Source organism: Anomaloglossus baeobatrachus, chromosome 5, assembly GCF_048569485.1.
Source record: "Anomaloglossus baeobatrachus isolate aAnoBae1 chromosome 5, aAnoBae1.hap1, whole genome shotgun sequence".
NCBI lineage: Eukaryota > Metazoa > Chordata > Amphibia > Anura > Aromobatidae > Anomaloglossus > Anomaloglossus baeobatrachus.
Window position 1 is genome coordinate 115,276,668 of NC_134357.1, and position 13,268 is coordinate 115,289,935.

General features: G+C 48.2%; 1 protein-coding gene across 3 annotated transcripts in view; it reads left to right on the forward strand.

Annotated features, from left to right (window-relative positions):
• The window catches only part of MYPN (myopalladin), a 336,685-nt gene that overhangs the window by 137,348 nt on the left and 186,069 nt on the right, over nucleotides 1-13,268 (forward strand). For 2 of the 3 annotated variants that reach the window (XM_075348785.1, XM_075348788.1), the window contains exon 1: nucleotides 2,510-2,706. The exons of the other annotated variant lie outside the window; for it this stretch is intronic. The gene's annotated coding sequence lies outside the window, so the exon portion shown is untranslated. Of the gene's footprint in view, nucleotides 1-2,509; nucleotides 2,707-13,268 lie in introns of those variants that run through there. 3 annotated transcript variants of the gene reach the window in all.

The window sequence follows — 13,268 nt, forward strand, 5'->3', positions numbered from 1 at the left end:
AGTTTTGGAGGTGAAAGTGGAAGGGAGGAAAGTAGTAGTGGAGCAACTAACTGACAGCGTCCGGGTGTGTGGCCCGGGTGGTACAGCAAGGTTGGCAGACGGTGGTGACCGTCTGCAGGAGTGGCCTATCGGAGTCTACCGTAAGGACCGTGGATGGGCGGTGGCCCGGCGGTACCGGACCGGTACACAAAGAGAAGTCAGCACCATCTGGCAGGGGCTTACGGACCCCGGCAAGGCTAGGAGTCGCCGTGAATTTGCCAAATCTGTCAGCGAAGGGAACCTCCTGGGTTTCCCAGCAGCCAAGTCCCGACAGAAGGCAACAGTCCAACCGTGAGAGGGAAACACAGCCACCGTCAAGTCTACCGTTCCCAGGGCCAGAGCCTGCGGGCAAAACGGGCTCCTCCGGCCCATATCCAAGCTGGGGAGCGGGTTACCGGTGGGAACCCATTGGAACCATTTACCGTACATAGGTGCAGGGAAAGGCAGTCACCATCAACCTGCCGGGAGAAACAACACCGCAGCCGTCTGTGGGACCCGTCCATCCAGCCGTGTGTTTTACCGAGAACTGTGTCCTCATCATTGGCTGAGTGAGTACCACCGTGCTGTGCGGCACAGCGCTGCCCCCACGACCCTGCACCTCACCAGGCCCCGTAACCCGCCTGCTATCCATCCCTACCCCATCACCGGGCCCCGGGACAACCAACTCCCCTACCCACGGAGGGGAGAACTAACAACAAAGCTGCTCCCTGTCACCGCTCCTGGAATCCCCGTCCAGAGCAGCGGTGGTGTCACCAACTTCACCACAACCGTGGGTGACGTCACGGACAATAACCCAATCCCCACCATCCAATCAAACCCCCTTTCACTCACGGGCGAGGAATGCCGCTCGAGTCCTCGGGATCCGGCCCACCGCTCGAGCCACCACAGAGCAGCGGCAGCAGCAGCCGGACCCGAGCAGTGGGAGAGCGCAGCGTCCCCTCCTCCGCCTGTGACATTAGCGCATATTATTAAGATGCCTTCTTTCTAACTGTTTCCTGGTGTAATTATTATGAATATATGTGTGATGCCCTGGCAAAACCAGGTTGTTACAGAGACTGCACAAATCTTCCAGGTGCAGGACTCCATTCTCCTTGGCATACCAACACCAAACCCAAACCCACACCCAGGTACACAATATCAGCCAGCAAAGCTTAGTCACTCCCCATGACAATAGGGACACACCAGTGGGTGGTGCCAAGCGGATGGTGACCCCCACCTATGGGTCCTGAGGTGTCAGGTGAGGGAACCCAGCAGACAAGCTTAGACAGAGGAAGTGAAAAGAGTGTGAAGTGACAGGGTAGTCAGGGGTTGGAGCCTCTGGACTACCAGACTACTGACTAGGTGGCAGTCGGCAGACAGGGCCACAGGCGACGGAGATCTGGTCGCGGGAGACCTTAAGTGGACCGGGGCAGGGTTGTAGCCCGCCGGTGCCAACAGCGGGAATCCGGTCCGGAGACCGTGCACAGTTGAGGTACCTAGACCCTAGAGCAAGGACAGCTTCAAGCACCTTTCTAATTGACCAGCCAGGGACAAGATTACAGGTCTTGTCCCACAGGAGGCCCAGATAGAGCGAGACAAAAGCCCAACGAGGGGGATAGGGCTCCGCAATTGCCTGCTAAGATCCCACGGGTCAGTTCTCGCGGGCCACAGCTCCCTACACACAAAAATCAGCGGGAGTGGACTTACCCGTTTCAAGCGGAGTAGTCAAACTAAGTACACAAACACTAAGTGCAAGAGGAAAGGACCCCTGTTTTCTGTATCAGGGTGTGGGACCCCAATACACCCGCTGGAGGTCACCGGTCACTTGCAATTTGGTTTACCATTTGGACTCTGTGTGAATTCTTCCAGAACTGTGAGTACACCAATAACACCCAGTCCAACCCTGCAGAATATGCTCCGCAGCATCCTCCCCCCCATACACCTGGGCCCCGGGACAACACCTCTCCTACCCGTGGAGGGGATACCATCCTGCTGCCCTGCTCCCTCAGTCCCGGGCACCCCATACCAAGGCAGCGGCGGTGTCACCAAACATCACCGCAACCCACGGGGGGCGTCACTGACAAACTCTCCCCTGTAAATAACCAATTTTATTTAGTTGTGAGGACGGACGGCTGCAAGAGCCCCGGACCCGCCAATCGAGCCACAGCCACGATCCCGGATCCGAACGTTCCGAGCAGCCCCCCTGCGGTGCTCTGTCCCCCATCCGCAACATATGTATTGGTTACTGCTAAATTTAAAAACTTAAAATTCTCTGATCTCCACAATGTAAAAATCATAGTGGAAGTAATTCATTAGTATTGGGGAGGTGAGTGTTTAGGAAATGAGGTAGACAGACAGCGTATTTCTAAACTAAAACAAGCTATTACAGGAATGACGGGCACTTGCCTATCGGTTTCCTGTCCAATGAGGTGAATTGCTTTGTAGCCACATGGTGTAGAGTGCCCAAAATAACACAGGACCTGCCACTGACAAATGCTGCTTCTTCAGTGGTGACAGGTTGACTCAGCTACATACAATCATTTTCCTGAAATTTCAGGATAACACATCTTGTCCTCTTGGATAAGCGCCTCTGTTCCATCAGGATTGTATCATTTCATCTACTTTTCCCCTTGGACAATATCTATTGAGAAGAGACAGCCAGGGCTGGACACTCACTCAGATTTCTAGGTAAATATGGGAAATATATATGTGTGTGACTTTACGATATTATATCTTAGTCTTAGGAAAAAAATAAAATAATCTTTTAACTAATATCATGTTAAGATTCTGGTCATGTAGACTTGTTAACTGATACTCATAGTATTTATAAATACCCGGTAATACGTTTGGAGCCTGTCCCTGGCACACGGAACAGTAAATGAGCTCTATTAGTGCCGATAACAAACAGGAGGACATTTTCTACTAATTAGTTGTATTATTTAATGTGATTATCAACAAAAATATAACTTGTCTACTTTTTTTTATTTTAATAAAGACTGACTTTATACTGGGCTGTGTAAAATGACCCTGCCGATTATATTTAGCCCAATGTGATTTGCACTGTAGATTAGAGTACACAACAGCTGCAGTGGTCGTATAGGAAAGGGCAGAGCTCCTGGGGACTCAGTCCTCTTCCTTCTCCAACAGAGCCGTGATTAACAGCAGCAGATGTTTGGCCTAGGTAATGCAACCTTCATTAAAATAGCAGCACTCCCATCATCTCACAGAGCTGGGCAGGATCGCCATTCACATATATTCATTATTCGTGACTTTTTTTTTTTGTTTGATTGATAAATCTAAAGAATAATAAAAAAAGAAAATACATAGAGTAGAAGACAGCACTGGCAAAATATTAATAGTGCTCAATGACTAAAGATGACCATTTATGTTATCATCATGGCTAACAATCCAATCAACAAAATAAGGATTGTTGTTATTTTGTGTTTATTCCTACAACAATGAATTACTGCCAATTAGTGTTGAGCGAGCACTACCATGCTCAGGTGCTTGGTACTCGTAACTAGTGAGGAGCGAGAACTACTATGCTCGGGTGCTCGGTACTCCTAACTAGTGATGAGCGAGGGCTACCATGCTTGGGTGCTCGGTACTCATAACTAGTGATGAGCAAGCGGGTGCTCAGTACTCGTAACTATTGATGAGCGAGTGCTATCATGCTCGGGTGCTCGGTACTCGTAACTAGTGATGAGCGAGCACTACCATGCTCGGGTGCTCGGTACTCGTAACTTGTGATGAGCGAGTGCTACCATGCTCGGGTGCTCGGTACTCGTAATGAGCAGTTGGATACTCGGATGTGCTTGACTTGTGTACAAAGGAAGTCAAAGGGGAACTCAAGCATTTTTACGGAAGATCTTCTAAAGTTTCACATTGACTTCCATTATACTCGGTACAAACACATCCGAGTGTTCAACTGCTGATTACGAGTACCGAGCACCCGAGCATGGTAGTGCCCGTTCATCACTAGTTACAAGTACTGAGCACCCGAGCATAGTAGTGCCCGCTCATCACTACTACCAATGTATCATGTATCATATTATCATAAATATTGTGAAAAATGTTTGATAGCTGTTACTAAATGAACCAAGAAAGAAACTTAGACTCATCATCAGTCATGCTGTTCTATTAAAGAGGTTGTCCACTACTTTTACATTGATGGCCTATCCTTACGTCCGACACCCCATAGCCCCACCGATCAGCTGTGTTCGGACCTGGCGGTGGCAACAGGCAGCCGACAATGCTCAGTTGCAGCGCTGCTCCATATTCTGGCCTTGGCCGCTATCAGAAAATGGAGCAGCACCGGAACTGAGCATTTCCGGCTGCCTGCTGCTGCCACCGGAACCAAGAACAGCTGATCAGCGGGGGAAAGGGGTGTTGGACCCTGGCCGATCAGACATTGATGACCAATCCTAAGGGGCCCTTTGCACACTACGACATCGCAAGCCGATGCTGCGATGCCGAGCGCGATAGTTCCTGCCCCCGTCGCAGCTGCGATATCTTGTGATAGCTGCCGTAACGAATATTATCGCTACGGCAGCTTCACATGGACTTATCTGCCCTGCGACGTCGCTCTGGCCGGCGACCCGCCTCCTTATTAAGGGGGCAGGTCGTGTGGCGTCACAGCGACGTCACACGGCAGGCAGCCAATAGAAGCGGAGGGGCGGAGAGGAGCGGGACGTAAACATCCCGCCCACCTCTTTCCTTCCATATTGCAGATGGGACGCAGGTAAGGAGATGTTCCTCGCTCCTGCGACTTCATACACAGCGGTGTGTGCTGCCGCAGGAACGAGGAACAACATCGTACCATCGCTGCAGCCAAAATAATGAAAATGACCGACACTACACCGATCATACGATACCGACGCTTTTGTGCTCGGTAATCGTAGTTAAAACGATTTACACACTACAATGTCGTAGTGTGCAAAGGGCCCCTAAGGATAGGCCATCAATTTAAAACTAGTGAACAAGCCTTTTAAAGGTGCAATTTTAATATGTGGACACATACAGAATAAGGAATTGGAGGAATATAACAGATTTTTCCATGAGCTTCTTAAAATCTACCACCACTTGCTTATCAGTAGGAATTAATAATTACAGAGAAGGGGCTTAGATGTTTTTGGGATCCAATCAGCAGGTAGAAATGATGCGGTGAACTCTGTACCTTCTGTATTTTAATCATAGGGTTCCCAGGGATCTGACCTCCATGATCAATAACTGACGGCAAATCCAAAAGACACTGTCCTATGTGGAAAACAAGTTTTACTTAAAACATCTAGCATATAATTTTAGATAACAGGCTCTATATCTTTGTTAGAGACTTTGAAATATATAAGTAAAAATGAGTGGAATTATTCACACCAGATCTGACCCAAATACATGGGGTAATCTGCTGAAAATCTGCTGAAATGGTGCTGAATTTGTTGCCATGGCAAGGTTTCCCTGTTCCCCCAGACAATCCTTTGGCTTCAGCAATAAAGAATCAATGAAGATGTGAAGGTAATCTACAGGAAAAGGCATGCAGCAAAAATTTAATTGCAATTTTTCACTTCCTCATTGGTCTCAATAGGAAATGTTACTGGAATTTCTGCAGCGGATTTAGAATTTGAATGCTACAAGTCCACAAATGGATTAGCCCCAAATAGAAAACCTAATCTCTTATTTGACCACCACAATATCTGAGCATAATCCAAATGGAATCTACATAAGTTCAATTGTTCATTAAAAGGGAACCTGTCATGTGTTTTCTCTGTCCCTATACCATTTGTGATGTAGGGACAGAAACCCTGATTCCAGCAATGTATCGATTGCAGAGCTGATTCCTGTAGTTATTATAAAATCACTGTTTTATCTGCTGCAGATCTACCAGTTCACTGAATACTCTGTATAACCCCACCTACACCACTGATTGGCAGCTTTCTGTATACTCTGTGGATAGGCAGAAAGCTGCCAATCAGTTGTGGGAGTTAGACAGTGCTTAAGAATATAGAGGGCTACATGGCTTGCAGGTTTACTAGGCCCCTAATGATACTCTTGCTTATAAAACTGATTTTTAGTAAAATTACCCTAAGCAGCCCAGTAAGTGACACGTCGCTGGAATCAGCGTCTCTGCCCTTACATTATGCTGCTCTCAGATTGGGTGACAAAAATTTGTTGACATATTTCCTTTAAACAATGGAAGGCAGAGTGTGGGAGATTTTAATTTTAAATCCATGTGAAAGAAATTTTGTATACAATGTTTGGGTATTGCATTATATTATTCTTCTACAAAGACATTTCTAAATTGTACATCATTGTTTAGGACTGATAGAAGCCCCTCATCTTTGACTCTACTAACAGCCTAAATATTCAGGTTTTATTACAGATAACACCAATATCTCTCTCCTTCAAAATATCATAGGCCATGTTTCCATAGGGTACTACTAATATAATCTAGACAAGATTGATTGTTGTGTGTCAGTGGACATCATTGGATCCATATTTTCACCCATTTTTGGGACTCTGCAGAATAGCGCTGCCTTTGTCTTATAGTATTCAGTAGCAACAGCAGTTAAGGCTGCTTTACACGCTGCGACATCGCTAGCGATTGCTAGTGATGTTGAGCGTGATAGCACCCGCCCCCGTCGTACATGCGACATTTGGTGATCGCTGCCGTAGCGAACATTATCGCTATGGCAGCGTCACACGCACATACCTGTGCAGCAACGTCGCTGTGACCGCCGAACAATCCCTCCTTCAAGGGGGAGGTGCATTCAGCGTCACAGCGACGTTACTAAGTGGCCGTCCAATAGAAGTGGAGGGGCGGAGATGAGCAGGACGTAACATCCCGCCCACCTCCTTCCTTCCTCATTGCCGGTGGACGCAGATAAGGAGATGTTCGTCGTTCCTGCGGTGTCACACATAGCGATGTATGATGCCGCAGGAACGACGAACAACATCGTGCCTGTGTGTCGCCCGGGGACCAGGGGTACTCAGATCCGGGCCACGGGGTCACTTCTGTGGGTATCACGGTGGCGTGACCCGGTCTGTGATCCCAGGCTCCACAGTAAAAGGGGATTTGGTAAGGGAGATTGTCCGTGACGCCACCCACGGTTGTGGTGAGGTTGTGACACCACCGCTGCTCTGGACGGGGATCCCGGGAGTGATGGTATGGAGCAGCTAGATGTTAGTTCTCCCCTCCGTGGGTAGGGGGTTGGTTGTCCCGGGGCCCGGTGAGGTAGCTGGATGGGTAGCAGGCGGGTTGCGGGGCCTGGTGAGGTGCAGGGTCGCAGGGGCAGCGCTGTGCCGCACGGCACGGGGTACTCACTCAGCCAGTAATCATGACACAGTCCTTGGTAAAACACTCGGCTGGATGGACAGGTGCCTACAGACGGCTGCGGTTGTTGTTTCTCCCCTGACCCAGTTTGGTGGCGTAAGTCCTTTCTTCCACCTCCGTGTACGCTCCTCCTGCGCTCCGGCTTCCAGCTGGCTCCCCGATTCAGTACCGGTGGGCCACCGCCCAGCCTCGGCTACCTACGGTTCCACCAACTGTCTCCCCGGCTCCCTGCAGATGGCCACTACCGTCTGCCTGACTCTCTGCTGCACGAGGGCCCTAGGCTCCAAGCCTAGGCCCCAGTCTGCATCTGCCTCTCTGCAGACCTCCTCTCTCTTCCTCTCCTAGGACTTGACTGGGCTTGTTTCGTGCCTCAGGCCAGCTAACTCCTGGGTGGGCGTCTCCATCTCCTGACTCCGCCCACCTGGTGTGTCAGTCTGAGCCCGAGGAAAGGAATCAAGTTTCACTGGGGATGTCTGCTGTGAAACTGCTGGGGGTGGGGGTGTGTGAGTGTTGTTACCTGTGGCCCCTGGCTTGTCCAGGGCGCCACACCTGCAGCAGCAAGGATATTAAGGAAAGGAGCGACGTGTCAACGATTACTGTTTTTGGACGATTTTGCAATCATTGATCGTCGCTCCTTGGTGTCACACGCTGCCATGTCGCTACCGGCGCTGGATGTGTGTCACAAACACCGTGACCCCGACGATATATCGGTAGCGATGTCGCAGCGTGTAAAGCACCCTTTAGATACCATACTACTGGCATCATGGCACCCGTAATTGAGGTATTTGAACATTGAGTATTGCGTAAATTTGCACTTTTGGAGGCTATAACTGATCAGTGGTGATGATGGGTCCTCAACTATATTATTTTGATGATCTATCCTAGGGATGAGCCATCTATATTTTCGTCCTAGACAAATCCTTTAGGCTATGTGCGCACTGGGAAATGAAATTTCCTTGCGTAAATTCCGCAGGCTCTCAAAGATGTTATCACCTGCGGAAAAAATCCGCACCAAATTCCGCACCAAAATCCGCATGCGGATTGTCGCGTTTTGTTGCGGATTTGGTGCGGAATTGGTGCGGATTTGGTGCGGTTTTTCCGCAAGCTGTTCCCTGCGTGATTTTTACATTAGATTAGGGAAAACCTGCAGCTACCTGCGGAAAAGAAGTGACATGCACTTGTTTTTGCTGCGGGATTTCCGCAGCAAAACATGCAGCTGTCAAATTCTGCCTAGTGCGCACAGGATTTTTTTTCTCCATAGGATTTGCTGGTGATTCACTGCAGAGATGTTATGAACATTTTCTGCAGCGAAACAAGCAGCAAATCCACGGAAAATCCGCGGCAAAATCCGGTAAGTGCGCACATAGCCTAAATGTTGTATTTAGGAAGTGACTACGCATCTCATTAAAAAAAATAAAATGACATTTATAACCATTTGGTGGTCCATCATGGAAAAGAATAATGCAATGAAGTCAGTATATGACTAGAAGATTAAATACATGATGTTCTTCATCAAAATATTGTTCATGATGTTAATTATTTTCTTTTTTCTTGTACGGTAGGTAATGTTTATGTTATAATGCTCAGCATGCTTTTTAGTAGTGGTTAGGCTGAGTAGCAGATGAAGCAAGCCGAGCGCTTCTCCTGCAACAAGCTGCTTTTCTTAGTCTTATGGAATTCAATAAAATTAAAAATCATTGAGCTACTATTTTGCCCAAGTCCTTTCGCCGGGGCAATCACCTAGTTCTATTCCTCCATAATATATTTGCTTTTTACATTTCTTTTACCCAGATATAGGACTTTACTTTTGTCCCTGTTAAACACCATTCTGTTCCTATCATGCACGGAGTAGGAGAAGTCCGTATGCACCGCGTGACACACTCGTATAGACCGATGGGCTTCTAACGCACTACAAAAAACACAGCAAACAAAGGGTGGGCACTTTAACAAAGATAGGCCCTATGGCTAGAGAGAGGGATTAGGGGACACCTCCTGAACTCACTTCAAGCTGTTACCTGAACTCCCTAGCATCCCTATACGGGGTGTTTCAACCTGTCACCGAGCTGAATACCTAATCCCCCACTAGCCCTGCAACACAGGGCACAAGTCAGACAGGTGGGTAAGCAGAAGGATACAAGCACCAAAATACACAGCTGCAGACAGACACCAAAGTAAAAGTTGGATGGGCACAGGACAATTCTCCAGCAGCTCCTTTCACCAAGATGGCCAGAATAGAATTAATTCTATCAACAGCAATGAGTCCTGGGAAAACCCCACTATTTAAACCTATTTAAACCTAAAGGGGTATGAGCTCAAAGCAGCTACAGGTGGCCTGCACTGCTAAGCGCTGCTTGTCAACACAACTGACATTAACTCATGAGATACCAAAGGAAAAGAAATTTCGTTTAAATGAAGAGTCAAGGTGAAAAAGAGAGGCTTCAGTCTAAAACCTGTCACTAGCCTCTAAACAGCAGGGAGACGACCGTGACAGTTCCCCTCAGCCCAGTGTTTGAGTGTGTCTAGAGCCTTCTCAATACGCTCCCTCTCCTCTCTAGTGTTGATGACTAGAGATGAGCGAGGTTCGAGGTTCGCCAATTTCATGTTCGAGTGATTTTGGGGGGTGTTTGAGTCGTTCGACGAACTCGAACGATTTGGTAAAATTTCGGTAGTTCGAGTTACGTTTGAGAACGGTTCGATCAACAAAATGCGTAGCTAGTTACTAGCTGGCTTCTCACTGTAATAGTGTGAGTCACTATGAATCATGATATTATCAAAATTCAGCGTATAGTGTGGGGGGGGGACAGGGTTTAGATCAGTGCTGCTGCTGAGTGCTGAAAGAATGCCGATCGCCATTTTTTTATTTTTTTTCTAACAGCGCATACAGTGGGGTGGGCCAGGGTGTCAGCCAATCACAGACACACACACAGCGAAGTGGATTTTTGCCAGACAAGCAAGGGCATGTGTCATAGGCTGTGCATGTCACATGTCTTTGCTCTATAAGATCCGTCCATTTTCCCCGTCACCACCATTATCTCTCTGATGCGGGTGGGTGACAGTCACCGCTGCTGCTCCCGCTGCTGCTGTGTGCGCTATAGACATACAGTGCAATCTACACAGTGCTTTAGGGATTAGGGACTACTTGTAATTTCAAAACTTGTAATTTTTCAGGGCTGCATTACAGCCGTTCATAGCTATTGTTGCTAGGCAGGTCCGTGCCAACGCTGTGCAGGGCTTTAGATAACAGCGTCTGGCTACATCAGCTCAGGCAATTCCTTGCTGCATTTTTTCATTGGCAGGGATAGAAACTGAGGCTTCCTCTGCTGTCCTGCTACCTACAGTACCTGTGCATTCTACACACCTACCCATTTTTGCTACGCAATTTTTATAGCAAACAGTGCTGACACTTAGTGGCTTACTAAAAGTGTCTGGGATACTAACATAGTATTCCTCTGGTGCCAAGCAAGGTACACCACCTCTGCATTCTATACACCTGCCCATTTTTCCTACGCAATTTTTATAGCAAACAGTGATGACACTTAGTGGCATACTAAAAGTGTCTGGGATACTAACTTAGTGTTCCTCTGGTGCCACGCAAGGTACACCACCTCTGCATTCTACACACCTGCCCATTTTGCTACGCTATTTTAAATTGCAAAAAGTGCTGCCAGTTTTAGGGCCATAGTTGCATTGTCAGGGATAGTCCGAGTTGGTTCTTCAGCTGTCAATAAAGCTAGAACATCTCTGCATTGTACACCACCTGTCCATTTTTGCTACGACATTTTAAGTGTCCAATCTGGTCACAAACAAAATGAGTGGCAAAAGGACAGATGCTGGTGGAAAGAGGAACAGGCGTGTTGGAAAGGGAAATAAAGTTTGTGTCCGTGGGTTAGGTGGTAAAGCTACAGTAACATCTACTGAAGAAAGGCCATCTTCAAGCAAAAGTAAGATGTCTACTACTTTCCGTGAACAATCTGATGTGCTCCCTTTTTTACGGAACCGAACTACTGTAACAAAGGTAGATGATGCACAAAAAAAGAACATGCTTGAATGGATCTCAAGTGCTCCAACAAGTGACCTCTCCTCCACCTCAACTTCAACGTCCAAAAAACAACAGTCCTCTGAGTTGTCACCCCAATCGCACTTGCTTTCTCCCAGCTCTCAAGTCTCCACCCGCCCTGCAGAGTATGTTGTAACAGAGATGGGTGAGTCTGCAGAGCTGTTCAGTCACACTATAACCTGGGAATCAGAGGTCTGCTCCCAAGCTACAGTGAGTCCAGACTAGGAAATGGTCTGCAGTGATGCCCAGAAGCTTTGTGAGTGTGATTCAGGCCCTGATGACCAAGTTTCTGAGTATAATGTAGTCCCTCATTCCCAAACTGTAACACCTCTTGGTGGAGACAGTGAGGAACATACTGATGACGATGAGACTCAGATACCTGATTGGAATGACAACTTAACTATTCAGTCAGGACAGGAAGAGGTTAGGTCTGAGGGCGAGGGGAGTGCAAACACAACGGTTGATGATGAAGTTCTAGATTCCACTTACTGTCAACCCACAGTCAGGCACTCGAGGAGGTCAGCAGAGGCGGTGGAGGAGGATGAGACTGACGACGAGGTTAGCTTGCGCCTTCCTGGACAAAGATGGAGTACTGGAAGCACGTCAACAACTGAATCCTCAGCCACCACTCTGCCTCTGAGCACAAGTCGGGGTGGCTCTGCAGGTCGCATGGGCTCTAATAGTTGCATTGCCTGGTCCTTTCTTGACATCGCAAAGGATCACACAACTCATGTGATCTGTAGGCTTTGTCGCAAATCTGTAAGTAGAGGCCAAAAACTCACTAGTTTGACTGCTTCGTCCATGAACCGTCACATGAATAACAAGCATAAGTCCCAGTGGGAAGCTCACTGTGCTACAATGCGGCCTAGCGGAGCGGGCCAACCACTTTCTGTCCCTTCAAGTGCATCCGCACGCTCTTCTTCCTCTATGACTGTGGGGAAAGCTGTCACACATGTTTTTCTACGCAGACCTTCCACCTCTTTAACCACAACAGGCAGTTTGCTTGGCAGGTCATCATCACTTGTTTTGGGAGGGGAAACAGGTGCTGTTGTAGCGCTCTCTCAGACATCAAGAGCACCAACTTTGGATGAAGGCAATATCATGTCTCCGCCTGCACTTTCCTCACAGACCAGCAGTTTTCCAGGGACACCCTACTACACACCGTCTCCGCACAGAAGCCAGATCTTGGTCCATCAGATGTGGACAATTAAAAGGTCATTTCCTCCGAGCCATGACAAAGCTAAGAGGTTGACTTTCATCCTCTGCAAGCTGTTGGCTACAGAAATGCTGCCTTTCTGCCTGGTGGACACAGAGGATTTTTGAGACTTTATGTTCGTCGCAGTGCCCCAGTACCAGATGCCCAGTCGCCACTAGTTCTCCAAAAAAGGTGTGCCTGCGCTACACCAGCATGTTGCACACAACATCACCGCTTCCTTGAGAAACTCTGTGTGTGGCAGGGTGCATTTCCCCACCGATACTTGGACCAGTAAGCATGGACAGTAGCGTTACATGTCGCTGACTGGGCATTGGTTAACTATGGTGCGAGATGGAGAAGGGTCTGCTGTACAAGTCTTGCCGTCCCCACGACTTGTGCGTCAATCCTCTGTATATCGAAGTTCCTCCACTGCTTCTGCCTCCTCAAACTTGTCTGGGTCCTCCACCTCCGCCTCAAGCCTGCCTGGTCAGGCCACCCGCGTTTTAACTGCGCACAAGGAATCCCGCACACTTCCTTACTATGCTGGCAGCAGAGTTCAACGGCATCAGGCGGTCTTTATGTTGAAATGTCTGGGAAATAAGAGTCACACAGCTGTGGAGTTGTGGTCAGCTCTGGAGAGTGAGTTTAGTAAATGATTGTCTCCACTCAAC